Source organism: Equus caballus, chromosome 19, assembly GCF_041296265.1.
Source record: "Equus caballus isolate H_3958 breed thoroughbred chromosome 19, TB-T2T, whole genome shotgun sequence".
Taxonomy (NCBI): domain Eukaryota; kingdom Metazoa; phylum Chordata; class Mammalia; order Perissodactyla; family Equidae; genus Equus; species Equus caballus.
Window position 1 is genome coordinate 4,885,484 of NC_091702.1, and position 20,896 is coordinate 4,906,379.

At 44.2% G+C, this 20,896-nt stretch overlaps 1 long non-coding RNA gene across 3 annotated transcripts in view; it reads left to right on the forward strand.

Annotated features, from left to right (window-relative positions):
* The first annotated feature begins 1,773 nt into the window (after nucleotides 1-1,773).
* LOC138919049 (uncharacterized) overlaps nucleotides 1,774-20,896 on the forward strand; it is a 40,357-nt gene continuing 21,234 nt past the window's right edge. The window contains exons 1-2 of one of the 3 annotated variants that reach the window (XR_011428942.1): nucleotides 1,774-1,939; nucleotides 14,172-14,254. This is a non-coding gene — a long non-coding RNA (uncharacterized lncRNA). Of the gene's footprint in view, nucleotides 1,940-14,171; nucleotides 14,255-17,998; nucleotides 20,504-20,896 lie in introns of those variants that run through there. The other 2 variants (XR_011428943.1, XR_011428941.1) reach the window with 2 other exon arrangements.

Below are 20,896 nucleotides of genomic sequence, written 5' to 3' on the forward strand. Positions count from 1 at the left end.
GGACCTCTTCTACGTCTTCTGCCACCAACCTTCCCACACAGCACCCACCCAGATGCGCATGACAGCATGGAGCTGGTGGCAACTACACAGCTTATGAGAAAGGATTCCTCTGTGAAGAGACTACCAAATTGCCTCTGGAACAGTGTTTTCCTCCCTTCTAAGGATCCTGGGTTCCTTTGAGTTCATTGATTTAATAATCGCTCGGTGAGTACCTGCTATGTGCTGCACATTATCCCGCGCACTCAGACTAATGGGGATGAGCAAAGACTGCTGCCATAGTGGGGCTTGTATTCTGGGTAGGGGAGACAGTAAGCAAGAAGCACGATGGGCACGTGAGTTATCACTGTGTAAGCGGTGATTCAGAGCAGGAGGCGGGGTTACGAGTGCTGGCGGGGCCGGGGAAGGGACAAGACAACTTAACCTAGGGGCATCATCGGAGCAGCCCTCAGGGAGAAGGCAGAACTTGAGCAAGGCTGTGCAGAAGGTCAGGGAGCTGGCTGCACAGCTCTACGAGGGAACAGTGTTTGAAGCAGAGGGAACAGCTAGTGCAAAGTCCCAAGGCAGAGCATGGCTGGGGCGTGGCAAGGAGGTCAGTGTGGCTGGAGCCGGGCAGGGAGTGGCAGGAGACAAGGTCAGACCAGCTGAGGAGAGCTTCTCTGGAGTGGCGGTTCCCAAACTTCAGAGCACATCCAAGGCTCTTGAGGACAGGTGGTGGGGGCCCACCTGCAGGGTTTCCAACATTCTAATCAATTCCCAGGTGACGCTGATGCTGCTGGTCCGGGGCCCACACTTGGAGAACTTCTCCCCTAGAACATAGTTCCCCTATTTTCCACATGTTTAATGGTGTTCCTGGGCTCCTAAAGTCTGTAGGGGATCATGCTTGAGGAGGCCTGGCCCTCCGGAAGCCTGGCCTGGATGGCCCACCGGCTGACCCGCCTGCGGGCCCTGCAGTCACCCCGCCTTTCCAGCCAGGTGCAGGGCGTGACGTCTGGCCTCCGACTCGGGTTAGGCTAGAAAAACTTCTGGTAATGTTTCTGATTTAGCTTCTCAGACACGTGGTGGCTCTTTAGCCTTGCTATACTCACATTTTATTCTAGTCACTGAATAAGAATTTGTGGAATACTTTGTTACAAACATAAATTTGAGCCTCTTACAAAGATAATGTTAAGAAGTACTAAAAGCCTTTCCATAGGGTACAGAATTGGCTCAACTCATTGCCTTCTGGAACGGCACCTGGCTGCTTGTGTCTCGGGAGGGGCAGAGTAAAGACCTAGAGTGCCATGGCGTCTGCTCGCCAGCATGGTACTCAGAAGTTAAGGACAAGGAGGCGACACATCCCCTAGATTTCTAAATAACAAAAGATTTTTGTGACTGTTTTTAAAGAGAAGCTGAAGTAGCACTCGAAAAAACAAAATGACGTGGCAAGTATTTGTTGTGAAGAGACAGTGGGGAGAACATTAGGTGGAAAATGGGAAAATGTGAAAGCTAGAACCAGATAACTTAGTCACCAGGTGAGGTCTGAATTCTGTGCAAGCTGCTTTGTATTTACTTGGGTTTGCAGATTACACTGGAGTTTGATCTGCAGGCTGGACCTGGGCAATTATGCATTATTGGGACGCCTTAGAGAAGAGGTACTCAGGAGGGGAGTAAAGAGGTAATTGGCATGTTGAGAATGCAAGTAATGAGGACGTAGCTGTGCTCCAATGGGCGAGAGGACAACTGGGGAATGATTAAAACACGCACAAAACGAACGTCATAATCTCCTTCTGGCAGACGCTTGTGTTCCTGCCCTGGACAAGCCTCTGCAGCTGGAAGTGGTGGTCACCTTGGAGACGCTGATTTCTGAGTGTGGCTGACGAGGAGCACCAGGCCTTTGGGAGATCACACTGCATTACACAGCAGCGTCCCACAGTCTGGAGAGTTACCAGGCCATTTCCAGGTATGCATTCCTCTGCATCTTCCCTGGTCTCTTGAGCTTTGGGTTCGGAGATAGCTCTCCTTTTCCAGGCGAAGTCAAAGCAACTGTATACCATTCATTCAGCGAAGCCCGCCTCTCAGATGAACGTCCATAATGTTCCCCTAATGTTGTGCTCCTCAATACTGGAGCAGTGCTTTTAAGAACATTCATCTTTTGGGGCTGGCCTGGTGGCATAGCAGTTAGGTTTACATGCTCCACTTTGGCAGCCTGGGGTTCACCAGTTCAGATCCCAGCCACGGACCTATGCACTGCTTGGCAAGCCATGCTGTGACAGGCGTCCCACATATAAAGTAGAGGAAGATGGGCACAGATGTGAGCTCAGGGCCAGTCTTCCTCAAAAAAAAAAAAATTCATCTTTTGAGAAGGTATTGCCAGAGGAGTATCAATTCCTGATGAAAGCATTATTCAATCAATGGATCTACTTTATGGGTTTGAAATATTCACCTGCAAGATGTCAGTTTGGTGACGGAAAATTTGCTTGGCTGGGGGCTGCGATACGTGGGTTAGAGTCTGGCTGAGTTTCATTGCCCGGTGACCTTGAGTAAGTCACCACACTCCCGGAAAACCTGCACAGCAATTCAGTTAAGGGGTTGCTGGAGGGTAAGTGCTGGCTCCTGTAAGTGTGTTTTTAATCTGACTGCACACTTGTCTGGTATTAGTAATATCTATAAATGAAGGTCAAAAGTTACACGGTTGTAGAAATGTCGCTGAAGGATGCACAACTTTTAAATGAATTAACTATTTACATATCCATGAAATATTGTGTTAAAAGTAAAAACTAAGTTAACCAGTTGGATGGCGTGCTTACTGATTAAAACTGAACATAGGCCCCTGTATCAGAGAAGAACGATTACCAGCAATTAATGCTAATTTGCATTTAGGGAGCTGTCTTGGATTAAAGTTCCCAAGAGTTAAGAATAATGGCTGAGTTTTGAGAGTATGATTTTTTTCTTAAAAGAAAATAAAAGAGTGTGCCATATATCTTATATGTATACTTTCAACTGTAGCCCTGACCATCTCAATCTTATTATTTGTTGACACAGATAATTCAGACTCAGGGTCTCACTTAAGCTACTCCGTGATTACTTTTCAGAAAACAACTACAAATAAATAAAACCCTTATTTCTGAACTTACAAATTGTCCTTATTTGGTCGTATTGCAAAATTATCTAGATAATCTAGTCTAATTAAAACTATCTAGACCGTTGACTGAATTTTGGCTTTGCATCTGGATTTCGACTTCACAAATCATACTCAAAATATTTGAAAACATAAGGCTAAGTGTTACATAAATATGACCCACAATTCAGTTTTAATTTACATATATAAAACAATGATTTCTCAACGTGTGAAGATTGTATATAGGGAGAAAACGCCTCAGCTCCTCAGTAATATTTTTAATATAAACAAAAGTTCATAAGAAGGAAAGAATAAATAAACACTATCTGAGTAAGTTGGTCGTAGCACAATAATTTTGTTAAAGTTAAACCTTTCGTTTTGCGGGAATTGTCGATTCACATTCACTGAGTTACGTGTCTGTCCCTCTGCCAGTTCCACAGTCTTCATCACCGTAGCTCGAGAGCAGGGACAGAAGCCCAGCACCTGCCTGGGCCTCCTCTTCTGCACTGGGCTCAGCGTACAGGGCTCCTGTTACAGCCTTGAGAGGGTGCCGTCCGGGCTCCGCCCTCAGTCTGTGCTGGGAGGGTGGGCCTGGGGTCACAGTGTTTTCAGTAGTGTCCAGCTGGAGTAGAGCTGTCATCCGAAAGCTTCCTGCCTCACTAGGCTTCTCTTGCTGTCCCTTTGGCTGAGAGAGCAAGCCTTTGGTGAGGGCTTTCTTATTTGCCTCACCTGTTGGTGTTTCCGGGTTGCTGGCTTCTTCAGCTCCCAGACTGGGACATATGAAGTGAAAAGAAACCCCAAGAAACTCAGCACTGTTGTTGAGTGGGTCCCGAGGTCCCCAGCATTCTGCCTTCTTTACTCCACTTTTTGTGTCCTCTGATGTTCGCATCTACAATGTCCAGGATTTCCAGTTGCAATTAGAGGAAAGGGTAAGCGTGACAAAATGGGCCCTTGGAGGCCCAGGTCCTTAGATGGGAATCCTGATACAGCCCTTGGGATAAAGCTGCTATTTATAGATGGATGGATGAGCACATAGATAGGAGGGTAATTTGGATCTATGCAAAATTTATGAATATGGGAATTTGTTGCAAGAGTGGTGTGTTTTTAGGCAACAGCAGAATCTTAAATGTTTTGAAATGTATGGCAAGTTAGACTATGTGCCTTCAATATACTGAACATCAGCCAGTTTCTGTGATTTTGAGAAGCTAGTTTATGGTTGTATTCCTCAAATCTAAGCACATGTTAATTGTGTTGTGTGTGGGAGAAAAACTGCAATAATTTCCATTTCTTCTTTTTTTCTCTTGCCCTCATTTTCTGTGTCCTTCATTTCCTCCATTGATCTAACCTCCAAGATTAATGTTTAAGAAATGAGGGGGGAAAAAAAGGGAAAAACTCAAAGTGATCAATCCTAGTATTTAAAAATGTGCCTCAAACAAAATAGAAGAGTAATAATTGTTTGGAACCAACACTTAAGGGATCCGGATTTGTGTCTATTCTCAAAGACCCGGGTCAAGTTCTCTTTCTTCCAGGGAGCTTTCCCTGATCGTGTTGATCTGAGAGGACCTCACCAGGCCGCGCCTCTTCCTTCCTCTGCCATCCTTGTGATCACCACCATGCAGCTGACGTGTTTCGTTTCCTCTTCGGAATGTCTGCCATTGGCGCTCTTGTCCGTTTCCCTGCATGATGGGAGCTCCTAGGGTCCACACACATCAGAGTCTTCCCGTGATGCTCTGCATGTCGCAGTGCCCCGGCCCCCATGCTTGCTGATACAGTTATGAATAATTTACCAGGTGAATCAGGCCCCAAAGATACTCTAAGTCTTTCAGACATATTATGCTATAACTGGATTTTAACTCATCGACCCAGACTTTATCCTTTACATTCATTAATTCTTTATATTCATTACTCCTTAAGTGTCAGTTAACAGGGAATTAACTGAGGGCCAAGAAAATAGCTTGAATTACAAGGAGAATCCAGGAATCTGGATTTTTTGCCAATATTTACAACCACAATACCTGCTTAGATGACACTGAATTTATGCTGAAATCAGAAGTACTCTACTTAAAAACAAATTTAGGTGTGTTAAACTAATGTTTAGCATTGTGACACCGAAATAATAAAATGCTTTATTTTATATTCCTGACTCCATTTGTCTAGTGATTAAGGCACATAATTGGCTATCATTTAATGTAAAACTGATGAATTGTGTGAGTCAGTGCTGTCCATGGAAATGTGGTAGACTAAATGATGTCTCCCCAGCCCCGCTCCCCACAAGATGCCGCTCGTCCTTATCCCTGGAACGTGTCAATGGGTCATTTTATGTGGCAAAAGGAACTTTGCAGAGACGTTAAAGTTAAGGATCTCGAGATGGGAGATTATCCTGGATTATCTAGGTGGGCCCAATGTCGTCACGAGGGTCCTTACACCCAGGAGGTAGGGGAACCAGAAATGAGAAGCGATGCGACCACAGAAGCAGAAGCTGTGTGTGGGGTGGCGGGGAGAAGGGAGGGACACGGAGAAAGATATTTGAAGGTGCCGTGCCGCTGGCTCTGAAGAACGGGCCATCAGCCAAGAGTGCATGTGGCCTTCGAAGCTGGAAAAGGCGAGGACGTGAACCCTTCCTCGGGCCTAGGCTGGCGCCACGCCCAGGACCACGGCCTCCAGAACTGCGCGCTGGCGCCGCCGTTCTGTTTTAAGACGCTAAATTTGTGATAATTTGTTAAAGCAGCAACAGGAAACGAATACAGAAATGATGTGAGCCACAAACGTGAGCCACATGTGACATTCAGAATTTTCTAGTAGTCATATTAAATAAAGTAAAAAAGAAAAGGTGAGATTAGTTTTAATAATATATTTTAGTTCACTCAATAGGTCCAAAATATTATTTCAATATGTAATCAAAATAAAAAATTACTGACACTTTGTATACTTTTTGCTTACTAAGCCATCAGAATTCAGCGTGTGTGTATAGTTATAGCGCATCTGGATTTGGATTAGCCGCATTTCAAGTGCTCAGTCAGCACCTGCGGCTGGCGGCTAGTGGATAGTGCCATTGGCCTCCGTCCTTTAGGGCCTTGTCTCTCAAAGTGCGGCTCGCTCACGAGTCTGTAGATAAAAATCTCAGCTGCCCCTCCCCCAACCCATCTACGGAGGCAGAAGGTTCATTTTGAACAAGAACCCTGGGTGATTTCTGTGCTCAGTAAATTTTGAGAAGCGCTGCTCTAGACATTGGCTAAAACTTTTTTTTTTTGAATTATCCATGTGAAAAGTTGCTTAAATATTTTGTTTTAATCACCTCTTTCTCAAATGATCAGTATGTTCTGGCGATAGTTTTGCAAAATTTTAACTGTTGTTGGGCAAACCGAGGGTTTTCTGTGGCGATGCTGCTGACCCTCCGTCCTTCACAGTGAAGCCCCACTATCAGGGTGATCACCTGCACAGGGGGAGGTCTGGCCTCCCCGCCAGCTGCCTTCGAGGTGGAAGAGCGAGTGAGTCTGTTCGGAAAGTGGTTTGACACCCTGAGGACACCTGCAGCCGCGGGTGAGAACGCAGCGGGGCGCATCCCGCGGTCTCCCAGGATGGGGCGGTGGGTGCTCCCAGGAGCCTGGGGGAGAGGCTCCTCGTGCCAGCCAGACTGCCCATTCACACACGAGAAAGGGAAGTGTCAACACGGTGAAGGCTCAGGGAGTTGTACTCTTTCCAAGCTCCTTAGAGCAACCAGTGTCTTTTCTCAGGAATTTGATGACTTTCATACTTTGAGATGGGTGCTTCCCCGGCAAACTGAGCACAGTGAACTTGGGCGCTCAGAAATGTTAGTGAAATTATTTGACAAAATGAACATCATTTAAACCTTCAGGGAAATGTCAGCAACTGGGTAAGAGAAGGAGCAGAGTGTAAACCGACAGGGCTCACACTTCACCCTATGCCTGCTAATGCATCTGTTTTTTCTCCCTTGGTTGATGGGAGAAGGACTTGGGAAATAAATCCTTAGCTGACAGTAGGGCGAACAAGTTCTGTAACATTTTGTAATGCCTGAGAAGTGCTTTGGAATCATGACAGTTTTGTTATTTAATCATGTGACCAAGGCAATTGAAAGGGCTGAGGAATTTTAAAATTATAATGAAAAAATTAGGGGCCGGCCCGGTGACATAGTGGTTAAGACTGTGTGCCATGCTTGGGTGGCCTGGGGTTTGCAGGTTCAGATCCTGGGCCTGGGCCTACACTCTGCTCATCAAGCCACACTGTGGCAGCGTCCCACATACTAACAGAAGAAGATGTTAGCTCAGGGAGAACCTTCCTCACAAAAAAAACACGAAGAGCAAAAAACAAGCTAGAGTTTTGTTTTTGGTGATGCAGTAGTCTAGATTTTGCATGTGTATGTTTCAACTACAAAACACCTAGACAGGATGGATAAAATGCAAGAGATCTCTTCTCAGATGTGCACCCGAGGTCTCGGGAATGTGAGGGGAGCCCCGGGCACAGCCAGAGATAGAGCAGGAAGTGGTGGGGGCTGCAGCTGCTCCCAGAGGACGCGCCGCTGCCAGTCAGTGAGCGCGTGTGCTCCGACAGGTGGACGCAGAGAGGGGTAGGCAGGGAGACGGAGGCACAGCCTGGGGCCCACCTGAAATGAGGAGATGACACTGAGGCCCTTTCACACAGCCAGGATCACAGAAGGATCACACTTCAGCAAAAGAGTAGACTAAAAAACCCTGTCTCCAGGCAAAAGGAGGTAACAAAGTCTCTAACTGGAATGTCAGGTGGAGAAAACAGAAGGGAGGAGAATGAAAACTCAAAAAGATACTGACTGATATTTTGCAGAACTGACAGACAAACTGGACAGTCAGAATCAGGAACCACTACAAACCCCAAGCAGATAAATAGCACCGAGTCCACGTGTGGACACGTTACTGTGCGTCTGCAGAACGTAAAAGACAAACGGAAAGATCACAGGAACAGCGGGAGCAAAGACGGGTTGTTTCAAAGGACAGCAGTTAGATTAACAGCAGAACCCTCCACAGCAGACACGGGAGCTGAGTGCTGAGAAAGCACCTGTCAACCTGTCATTCAAGAGAGACAATGTGATAGTCGCTTTGTGGTGAAAAAGTCTGTGAGGCAATCACTGAATGAACTCACGAAGAATGTACTCTCTGAAAAATTACATTGATTCTAGAAGAACAAACAGAGGCATAGGGAGGACTAATGAACAGAGGAATTGGAAAACATGAGGTTAAATATAAGCAAATACTGGGGCCAGCCCACTGGCTCAGTGGTTAAGTTCACATGTTCCGTTTTGGTGGCCTGGGGCTCACCAGTTTGGATCCCGGGTGGGGACATGGCACCCCTTGGCACGCCATGCTGTGGTAGGCATCCCGCGTATAAAGTAGAGGAAGATGGGCACGGATATTAGCTCAGGGCCAGTCTTCCTCAGCAAAAGGAGGAGGATTGGCAGCAGTTAGCTCAGGGCTAATCTTCCTCAGAACAAAAAAAAAAAGGAAAAAAATTAACAAGGAAACAAAAGATCCTCTATCTCCACTTCAAGATTGTTCTGAGGGCCCAGTTAATGGATTAGAATGAGATGAAGAAACAGAATGTACATGAACCACAAAGGAAGAAATAAAGTTGTTCTTATTCTCAAGTGATACAATTTTCTACATAGAAAACCCAACAGCATCTTAGTAAAATTATTAGAATTAATAAGAGAGTTTAGCAGGCTTACTGGATATTAGACCAATGTAAAAAAGTTGCATTTCTTATTCACCAGGAACAAACAGTGACAAAATACAAAAATACGAAAAGAAGCACCACTTATAATCAACAGCAAAAATGGCTCCGAAGAATAAATCTAACAAAAGATGTGCGCAAAGTATACGGCAAAAGTTACGAACCTTAATGAATGACATTAAAAAAAAACCCCTAGAAAACGAAAAGGTATGCTGCGCTTGTAATAAGTAAGTCAGTCTCATAAATATGTGAATACTCTGAATGCAATGCAACCTAATGACATCTCCGAGAGGCTCTCCCGTGGAACTTGGCAAGATGATTTAAAGGCTTGTATGGAAGAGCAAAAGGTCAAGAATAGCCAAGACCATTTTGAAGAAGAATAAGGTGAGAGCAGTTGGCCATTTCCCCAAATAAATATCTCAAGGTTTATTGTAAAGCTGTAGCAACTAAGATAATGTGGTACTGTTGTGGGGAAGGAAACTTGACCAGTGGGAGGGGTTAAAGAAGCCAGAGAGGTACCTACATATATGGAAAGTCAATAAACTAGAAAACTGCCATTTCTAAAGAGAAAGTAGGAGGGGCCAGCCTATAGCTGAGTGGTTAAGTTCACACGCATTGCTTTGAGAGCCAGGGTTTGTGGATTCGGACCCCTGGCATGGACCTACACACCACTCATCAAGGCATACTGTGGCAGCACCCCACATACAAAGTAGAGCAAGATTGGCACAGATGTTAGCTCAGGGCCAATCTTCCTTACCAAAAAAAAAAAAAAAAAAACCCCAAGAAAGTGGAACTGGGACAGTTGGTTAGTCACGAGTAGCAAAAAAAATTCTTTACCTTACTCCATTCCAGGGAAATACAATTCCTAAACATAAGACCTAAAATCTTAGATCATTAAAAGAAACCGTAGAGGTAGGAAATATCTTGTGTATAGGAAATAATTTCTTAACAAGACAAAAAGCATAAACCACACAGGAAAAGATTAACAATTTGAACATATTAAAATTTAGAGCCTCTAGGCCTCAGTGAGCACCACTGAGCCCAGCAGAGTAGAGAAGCCACAGGCACAGCAGCGGCGTGTGCAACTGACAGGGGCTCAGCATCAGAACGTGTGACGCAGCCCACGACCACAGGAAACCAACAACGGCTTAGTAAACAATCAGAATATGAACAGATTATAAAAGGGGAGAACTGGAGCGACCAATACACTGAGCAAAAGAGCTTCAAACCCACCAGTAGTTAAGGAAATACCCACTGAGACTATGATACCTAGCATTTCGTGTCTGACAGATGGCCAAAATCTAAGGCTGAAAATACCAAGAATTGGAAGGCTGTAGAACAACAGGAATTCAAATAAAAGCTCATGAAAGTGTAAAAGTGTACACTTAGGAGCAACTTGGCAATCCCTAGCAGGATTGTGATGCTCACGTCTTACAACCCAGTGATACAACTCCTGAGGCGCAGGCCCTGAAGACGCTCTCGCACTGCGCTCGTGGAGACACGGCCCTCTGGGCTCGCTCCTGCTTGCCTCTCTGAAGCTATTGGCTACCGTTCTTCCTCTCACTCAGTCTGCTTCAGCCACGCTGGCCTCCTTTTTCCTGGAACACACCAGGCACATTGCACCTCAGGGCCTTTACACTGGAAGGCTGCCTGGAATGCTCTTCCTCAAGGTGTCGCCACGGTTCCTTCTTTATTTCCTTCCAGTTTTCACTTGAATGTCAACTTCTCACTGAGGTCTTCCTAGCTCTTCTAGTCTCTATCCCCTTCCTCCACTTAATTTTTTTCACCCTGGTGTTTCTCAGTAGCACACGTTGTATGTATTTGCGTATCTGTGGGGTGGAAGTTCGTAAAGGTAGGACTTGGGTTTGTTTTGTTTACTGCAGTGTCCCTAGTACCTAGAACAATATCTGCTCCATATTAGGGCTCAATAAATAGTTATTATACAAACAGATGTGCATGAAATGTTTATTACAGAACTGTTTGTATTTCTTCAAACATTGTGTGAAGTAGAGTAGGACAAATAGCATTCCATTTGTGCGCTGAGAGGAAACTGAGATGCCGAGGGGCTAAGGCGCTTGTCCGAAGTCACAAGACCAGTGTCCAGCAGAGTGTCAATTCCATAAGGCTGCCCTACCTCCCACCTGAATAAATTCCACATTCCAGCATGTTCTAGTCAGGAAAGTATTAGGACAGCAAACTGGTTTATTCCTTAAATACCGTGTAATCTTTCGGAAATGTACGACTTTGGAGAGAAATTTCCTATTTGTTTCGTAAATAAGAATTCCTTCACCAGAATAGGATGTGCAAGCTCTGAGCCATGCTGGCCCTGATGCGGATGAGGGAAGTGGCTCCCCTGCTGTGAAGGTCACTGGTGAGCAGTCCAACAGTAAGATGCTCATTACATGAGGCAGATGAAGGGTGCGAGGAGGGTAAACGTACGTTACGTGCATCTACTGGAACCACATTATATGGTGTCATTTCATCAAACGGAACTTTCTAGTCCACTTTGTTTAAAGCTTAAAATGAAGGAAAGAAAAAATGCATTTTATTAGCTTTTCCTTACAAAATATAGAGACTTGCGTCCTCCATAAAAACATCTGATGGCTATTAGTGTCAACAGAACTTATGAACCCAAAAAAGATGGAGAAGCCCCTCAGTGTAAAACGGTTAACAAATACAGTATCCGTATCCACACTTGTCTCTCCTTCTCCTGGAGAAGCAGAGAGGGGAGAGCCGCCATGTTGCTACTATGGCAGGAACTAGGGAAACGAGCTGCTGGGAAGGGAAGCCCCGAGGCCCGAGGCAGCAGTCCTGAGTTGGGTGTCACTGTCATATTATCACTGTCTGAAGCTGGATTCTTTAAGGGAGATGGAAAGTGGCGTGGATGAGTTGAGGAGAACTTCTGAAAACTTCAATAGTGTAAAGTTCTTGCTCTCAGTGGGTTTATGGCTGGTTATGAGTACATCACAAGGACAAAAACGACTCGCCTTTTCACTAGCCGGGGTTGATGAGATGAAGTAAGCTTTGTAGCCCTTCAGATGTGGGAGTCAGGCACCCTGAAGAAACTCCCACACACACTCACAGAGACAGGAGTGGGTGGCTACTACCCCCAGGCTGAGCACTGGAGTCAGGCGTGACATGGCCGTCCACCAGGCTGGGTGTCAACACTGACTGCCTAATCAGGACTGACCAGCGGGGAGCTCCAGCTTGAGACAGTTTGAAAGCAACATAGTATGTTTGGAAAATTATTTGGAATTATCTATTAAAGCTGAGCCTATGTACGTATACAATCCAGCAATTTGACTCCTAGAAATACCTGAGTAAAATGCTCTTATGTTCTGCAAAAGGCATGTATGAGAGTACTTCCATCAGCACTATTCATAATAGCTCCAAACTGGGAGTAAACCAAATGTCCATCAAAATTCAAACAGATAGGAATAATTGTTCAATGAAATACTATATAGCAATGAAAATGAACAAAGTATTGCTATATGGAACAACATGGAGTAATCTTAAAATTATAATGTTGGATGCAAGAAGCAAGACATAAAGGAGTATACACTGTACAAGTGAAAATAATCTATGGTGTGAAAATTCAGGATGGTGGCTCCTCTTGGTGGAGGTGAGGTGGAAGTAACTGGATGGGGCACGATGAGAGCTTCTGGGCTGCTAATGGTGTTCTGTTCCCTGATCTGGATTTCACTTCGTAAAGAGTCTTCTTAGTGTACACTTAGGATTCATGCACTTGTTGGTTTGTGCGTTATACTTTCATAACATTTTCATATTTTATTAAGCAACATATGGGTAAATACGTGTAAGCGCAGAGTACAGAAGTTTGGCAAAGTGAATTTTGAGTTGAGATGGGGCTGATAAAGAAAGATTGTTTGAAGAAGGTGAATTTTGAGATTCAGCTGAGAAATGCAGGTGGCTTAAAGGAGTTCAGAATAAGCGTGTTATATATCAAGGAGTGGGGAAGATGTGGAAGGCAGGGGGCAGAAGATGCTTTGTTGAGGCAGAAATCCAATAATGATACTTAAAGAGAAGTGTATATGACGAGATACGACAAGGAGGAAATTCAGATTTTGATATGCAATATAGATCTACTGCTTTTCCTCTCACAGGTTTTAATTTTTAAAAAATAATTATATAGGTAGCATATGCTACCTATATTTCTATATAAATATAAGTATTTTATATAAATATAAATAAATATAAGTATAATTATATATATAGTTATCTAGGTAGCATATGCTACTTGTGGAACATTTAAAAAATAGAGAAAAATAAAGAAAAAAATTGCTTATAACTCGTTCTCCTGAAGTAACATTGTGGTAGCCTCTAAGTTTCTATATTGAAAATTGTGGAGATATAATTTGAGCATTAATATTAATCAGATGGAAGTTGAACAGTAAAGGAATTTAGCGATCAACGCAGGTGCGTCAGCGGCCCTTCAAGCCTTGCGTGCTCCCCGCCCCCAGCCCGCTGCCGGGGGCCGACGCTACCTTCAGAACAGCATCTGCATGCTGCAATCCCTTTTTCCTTTTCTTTCCCAGCTAACTGAGTTACAATCTTTTTGTTAAAGCAAACATGTCTAAAGATCTCTAACACAAGTAGAAACAACACCCCTCCCAAAGACAGCTGTCTGTGGGAGAGGTGAAGAATATTTGTCTTTTCCGATGCATTTGATCAAATCTAAAATTCAGGATTTTAGAAGTGTGGCATGGGGAGCGAAGGATTTTGGCCATGGTCTAACTACAATACCAAAGGATGGGTTGAGGTCACAGAATAAGAGAGGAGGAGAGATGTCCTAGGAAAAAAGGTAAAAATTGCAGGAATTGGGGGCCTGCCCTGTGGCATAGTGGTTAAGTTCCCACACTCTGCCTCAGTGGCCTGGGGCTCGCCAGTTCAGATCCCTGGCGTGGACCTAAGCATCACTGTCAAGCCACACTGTAGCAGGCATCCCACATATAAAATGGAGGAAGATGTTAGCTCAGGGCCAGTCTTCCTCAGCAAAAATAGGAGGATTGGCAGCAGATGTTAGTTCAGGGCTAATCTTCCTCAAAAATAAATAAATAAATTGCAACAATTGTAGCATCAAGTTCACTAATTTTGTCTCTCTTAGTATAATTTCCGTATCTTCTTCCACGTGGTTTCGTTTTGTAGGGGAGACATTGGGGGCAAACTTGTGAAGTTACCCCAAGTTGGGAGCTTATAAAATCCCCATGGAAGTCCATCCCGGGCATGGACGAAGGCAATACTGAACTCTCCAGGCTTGGTCTAGAACTCTATGAAGTCAGCAAACTCTCCTCATATCTGGGCACTCAAGGTCTCTGTCTTGATCTATTTTCCACAGGAATCAGAGAGCATCGCTCCAAAGGATCCTGGCAGCCGAGACAAATTTACTCTCTCCGCAGTCGTTTCTGCGCACAGCTATGGGTAATGAGTGGGTTCCTCACTTCCTCAAGGACCGTAGCTCTAAAGTTCTTGAGGTTGGCTCCTTGGGAAGGACATTCGCCTGCACTGGAGAGGGGACAACCCTGTGTAACTTTCCTCAGCAGTGAGCGTTTTAGAAATACCTTTCTGAGCAAGGATGGTGATTATTTATTATTTAGATAGAAAATTATTTACTGAAAGTGGAATGTGGCATAGGGGATGAAAACAGAGAGTACGTAAATAATCCAAGGGCATTGTGGTTGTTTGTCCATGAACTGAAAATGGGAGCAAAGAATTGAGGGAATTTAGAGTTGATTCCAAGGTTGTAAGTTAAGAACTGCAAAGCCTGCTTAAGGAGCGTTCAGAGACTAGAGGTAACATTTTGAACCTCATCTCAGGAAATGCAAGAGAGCACTTGTGTACGCTTGTATACTTAGTTCAAGGGTATCTGATGCTCGTGTGGTTTGTTAGAAAAGAATGCCTTGCACTTTTCACAAATATAAAGCTCAAGTTTACTCTGAGGAAACAATTACTGGGAAAGGGAAAACCACTATGGGAGAGGCGAAAAGACCTCCTATAGTCATATCAACTCATATTAAGAATAATGGCAGAGTTCCATTGTTCCAGAGGGACTAATTTGTCCCTTTGTTTCACTGAACAGCTGCTGGCGTCCCCTGGGTGGTTCAGAAAAGTGTGTCTTGGACCTCCATCTACTTAAGTCCATTAAAATTGATGTGTCCTTCACTTCACACAAACTCATGCCTAAAGTCCTAAATTTACAAATAAAATGTGGATTATTTGCATCATGAAAGAATTCTTTACAAAGGTAAACTTCAGTATTTCTTTAAATAGCGTATTACCCTGGTGTGTTTTACAGTGTGGTTTCATGTGCGGTAATTTGATCTACATACAATTTTTCTAGGCGCACATCTTCAGGGTCAAGAGTGGATTGCCTGTATATTCATGACGGCATTGATGTGTCTAAATGTCCCAGCACACAATGTATGGGCGTCTGATGAATTATTGTAGGAACAACTTCCTGACCACCGCAGGGTGTTTAAGAAAGATACCAGCCTCCTAGAAACTTTGTATTCTAACTGCTGATCCAGGGGAGGAAAACCCAGTGGGGAAAGAGCAAGGGAAATTTCGCATTAGCCGTGTTATGGAGGTGTTCTCCGGCTCAGCTGCCATCTAGCTGACATACAGTTGTTCTGAGGCACTCCCTCAGTAACGCCCGCAGATGTTTTTGACTTAAAGTGAGAAACATGAGAATAATGGCTAGGGTTGCTCTTAGACTCAAATGGGACGATTGATGCCTGAGAACGTATTGACAAGGACAGTGCTAGACAAACATCAGTGATTCGTATTATTCCACCCTCCCAACTGTTAGTCGTAACAAAAAAACTTGATTCTGGTGTGTTACGTGAACAAACACTGGGTCGGCTTCTGCTTCCAAAAGATGGCACTGAAAATGTCTCCAGCAGAAAAATATTTTCCAAAGTATCAAACTTCAACTTAAAAAAAGAAACGAAATAAAAATGGGAAGCACAGAGGTTCATTAACCAAAAAACTGATGGAACGTTTGAGATGTGCATGTCACGACAGAGCCCCCCTGCAGTGCACACACCTGGAGCCCGGCCCCCGTCCGCGCTGGAGCACGTGGCGAGCAGTGTGCCCAGGGAGGGGCTCGCAGGTGCTTCAGGCTGCTCAGGATGTTGAGCACAGCTCATCAGCAGGAGAAGTCATTAAGCAGCCGGAAAGAGAAACAAAAAGGATAACAGGTGAAGGGGGGTGACTGGAGAGAGACGGGGAGAATGGGAGGAGTGGGAATTTATATGAAGCAGCAGCAAGTTCCACCATGGGAATAAAACACGCAATGATGTGAGGCAAAGGAAACATGGGGTGGGGGGGGGGGTTGTGGAAGGACTTGGTAAAGAGACAGTAAAAGAAAAGTGACTCAATAGGATAAAGAGGAGGAATGATATCAGCTATCAGAAAACAAAACCAACGAACATCAGAGAAAAGACCACACCGTGGATGGAAAGATGGCACAGGAGTCAGAAACTTTCCATTTAATGTGAAAAACAACGTGCCAGAGAGCTACCTCCTATCCGCAGTTGATACTTCAGGAGTAGAATTCGCTCTCATAAGCCACTAGGGTACCACTACCGAGCACAGGGCAACAGTAACTTCCTACCCAGCCTGGAAGAAGAAATGTGCCTTTCATGGTTCTTAACTTCCGCCCAGGAGTGGTTAATCATTTGGCAAGATGAGTTCTTGTATTTACATTTTTTCTAGGACCCCGTAATACTATTAATAAATGAGTATGAGTGACTCGGACCAAAAGAGCTCATTGGTAATATCAAAAGCTGTTCTCTTTTGTCCTGTATTCTCAGACCAGAAATCACATGGGGACCATATTCAGAAACTGAAGATCTTTTCCTTTGACCCTCCATCGTGAGACAAATGAAACTGCTGATTTATCAAGCTGAGACCAGGTGTACTTTATTTCTTAGCCAGGCTATCTGTTATCAATGGGCAGGAGGTGAGGCTGACTTATGCAATAGAATGATCCTCCTTTTACTCATTTATCTACAATAATCAGCCATTCATAAATGGTAAATTTTTCTTGTGTTGAAGCCAAATGTCCCTGAAGTTTGACTGACGGCAAAGGTTCATCACTAAAACCATTATTTGCATGACTCTTTAGCAAGCATGAGAAATACTCTTGTCTAAGAAGAAGCATCAGTAGACCTGATGACCCTAGGGGGGCTTGGAGGGTTGAGAGTGACCGGGAAGGGCGTGAAAGAACCCTCTGGGACAATGGCAATGCGGGACAGAGCTTAATACAGAATACTACACCTTACCAGCAGTTAGCATCGTACAGATGTGTACATTTGTGAAAACAGCAGATTAAAGAATACTCAGCAGATATACACTTAAGATTTGTAAATTTTATCATACATAAATTTTACATTAAAATCTGTAAACAATTATTACATTTTAGCTACTGATATACATGCTGAAGTATTTAGGAAGAAGTGTTTTGATGTCTGTACTTTGAAATGCATAAAACAGTAGGTTTATTGATGGCTAGAAATGCAACAAAGCCAGTACAGTAATATAGTACCAGTATAATCCGGGTGGTGAGTATACGGGTGTTCACGCTAAAATTTTTTGTTTGTTGTATGTTTGAAAAATTTCATAATAAAATATTGGGGTAAAAAAAGAGAAAAATATTCTATCCTTGAAAATGACTCTCTACTGAAGACAACTCCATCCTCTAAGGTGAAAGGATTTGGAACTGAGACCCGGGCCTTGGGTATAATTAGGGACCCAAGCGGGAGCTCTCCGTCTGAGCAGAGCTGGGTCTCCAACTCTTGAGAAGTCACTTGCAGTTCTGAGAGAGAAGTTCCTTTTGAAAACAGGTACCAAACACTTGCTCTCCAAACCCATCTTGCCCTCATTCCATTCCTTTGTCCTTTGGGCCCATTCCTTTGTCCACTACTTTTGGGAATGGCGTTGAGCTGAAGGGCGGCATGAGAAGTACTGCTACTCTATTTATGAAAAGGGTGTGGGTGCCATAGTCAGAGACGATACAGAGCTGTGTAGGAAAGGAATGGGGCAGGCTTGGCTCTTAATGGGATTGTAATGGGACAAGGGAGGTGGATTGGAAGATACGATTGAAAGACCTCATAACCAAATCGCTCATAGAAAACCTGTTCTCATGTAGGCCGTGTTGGCACTGTTGCATTTGTGGAGTCAGAGAGCTTGGAAAGTGAGCTCCAGAGGGCTCCTGAGGAGAGCCCTGTGTGAGAAAAGGTCTTAAACTCCCGGCTCCTTCTCCTCCCACGTCCTCAGCCGGAAGTGCCCTCCTTAGCACCTTTCCTCAAACTCTAAGGATTTACTCTCCTCCTTTCCTCTCTTATCCTCAGAATTCTTCACCCCCAAACTGGGATACCAAGTTAGATGTGGTCTCCCCAAATTCTCTTTCCTATTGTCCTACAAACAAGAAGAAGCAGGATTTTTTTTTAAGGGATTTGCTCTTATTTACTGTCAGAAAAGCAGATTAATAAGTAATAGACACGGACAAGCTACAAAAATTTAAGAAGTCACACAACTTCTCAAGGTGAAAGTTCAGATGCATATTTTCTGTTTTTCTTTCTAGAACCGTGGAGAACTGCCTTTGAATTTTGTTTCTCGAGGTTTCCTGAAACCTCCCTATGGTTGTTGATGTTTGTCTCTTTCTGGTCCTTGCTAGCTGGTTTTGCAGGCTCTTTCCTACATGAGCATCCCAGATGAAGCTGCAGAGGGAGCTCACAAGGCACATCCCGTTCAGGCTCACATTGTTATCAACTGGATGCTTATGTCTCGGGGATCCCCTGGCCAGTGACGCCCTTCTCAGCAGCCTCAGGTCCCACCCGGGAACTGCCTCCTCAAACCTTTACTCACTTAGAAAACTTGCTGCACAAAAGATGTGGCTTGGACTCGCCTTATTTTCACTAGACCGATTTTAATCTGGTTTTGGGAAAGGCTAGTTTAAATCTTTTCCATGGGGGAAAGATTATGTATTGTGATTTTTCCTCTTACTCTCGGGAGCATACTACTGTAGTTCGTAACGAAGGGGATATTTTAAGTGATCCAATCCCCAACTTCCAGTTTGATTGCATGTGAATTTAGATTCTTAAATGCTTGTCATCCCAGTGTTAAGAGCAAAGAATTTTTATTGTTTTCTGGAGGAAGCAGTGACCATCGACAGATCAAACAAGGCCAATGGATAGAAGCCTCCCTCAGAGGAAAGAAGAGGAGATGGCACGGGTGTCAACGCTGGGAACTTCTAGACTAATCCTCATTTACAAAAATTTTATTCTCTTTAAAAATTAGGAAGTGTGCATAAAATGTGATTGAATTTTTATACCCTTATAAGAATGATTATATAAGTAAGAGTTAAGAACATTTTTAAAGGGAGTTCTTTACCAGAACACGTGTCCTGGATCTTGGTTTGGGAAACGCAGTCACCAAGGGATAGAAACATGTGGCCCAGACTGCAGCATGTTCTTGGTTTTCTAATTTGAATTACAATAATTACACTTATTTTGTGTCATAAAGATGGTTATAAATTTCAGGTCAATTCATGCCTTTCAATAGGGAATGAAAGTCTAATTTAAAACACAAAGGCTGACTCTGACTTCTGTGTGCATACACACACACACACACACACATATACACGGAATTTGCTTATCAAGAAAGGGCAGCTACATTGGTTATAAATTACCTGGGATAATTTGTGCCAAATGACATTTAGCTTTGCAGCGTGTACAGTTCCCACATACTGTGACCATTAGAAAACCACTCAGTAATTTTAAGTACTAGATGCTTTCAGCTCTGACCCCTGGATAACAAAAGCCAAAAGTAAAAAGAAAATGCATCAAGTGCTAAACAGCAGTAAGCCTAATGACTACACAGACCATTAGGAAATGGGCAAACAAAATTAACTCTCGGTGGGAGTTTCAGGCTCTCCAAGCACATGTCTTTGGCTTCATTAACCTCCTGCTACAACCAGGGCCAGAGTCACTATCAATACTGCTCTTCCTCGCATCTTTGGTAGCCAGAGAGGGGAATTAACTCTACGCGTGGACCTTGGGGACCTACATGGAAAAATGGTGATACAGTACTATTCCGAATCCATCTCTCTGAGCTTTTGATTAAAAGACAGCGGAGGTCAGGAAGGACCAGTTATGCAGAGAAAGTTAACTGCCTATTTTTTCAATTAGCATTTGTATGTGTATGTGTATCTGTGTGCATGTGTGTATGTAGTGCTGGCAAGTGTCAGTTTTACCTGTATTCTCCTTTTCCTTAAAACTTTTATTTATCCATGTCAACTTGGGTCACTGCATTTCCTCTCCCTCTCCGAGGATTGCAGACTCCTTTTTATTCAATAAAGAAACTACAGGTCGGGGCATATAGAGGGAAGTGGACCTCGTATCTGTAACAGTAACTTGGGATGCCCTAGTTGCCCTGGTTACGAAGGTTGGAAGCACTAGAAGAGCAAGCAGGGAACAGCAAGGCAGCCCAGAGATGAGCAGCCTCCGGATGACCACCTCTCATGGGGCTGAAGAGACAGAGGAAAGGGGTGGAGCATCAAAGCCTGGAGCAGGGGCCACCCAGGAAGCTGGAACTGCAGTGGACATGCCTAGAGAAAGCTGGAGGCATGGAGCAGAGCTGCTGCTGCTGGAGTAGCCACGAAAGCTGGTGAGAGGAGGAGAAATAACCTGGCTTCTCACTTTCTTCTGCTTCCTGTCTCCTTCTCGTATTTCCCGTTGCTAAAGCTGCCTGGCAGCCAGGTGGCAAAGGAGCCTGGTAAGCCTGAGTTCCCAGGATCAGCACCCCTGCGGTACAGGGGAAGCTGGGAAATGCATTTAAGGACAAAGAGACAAAGAGGGGCACAAAAGCTTGCCTGAGTTCCCTTTCTCTTTCCACCGCCCTCCCTCAACGCCCAATCACGTAAAAGCCCTTCCATGCACAGCTGTGTTAGGGGACAGGCATGGGAAATGAGGGCCACAGCCAACTCTCTTCCAAGGTTTTGTGACGTCCAGGACACAGCAGATACTATGAATTCTAAGGAAAGAAAGTGCTTTAAAAATA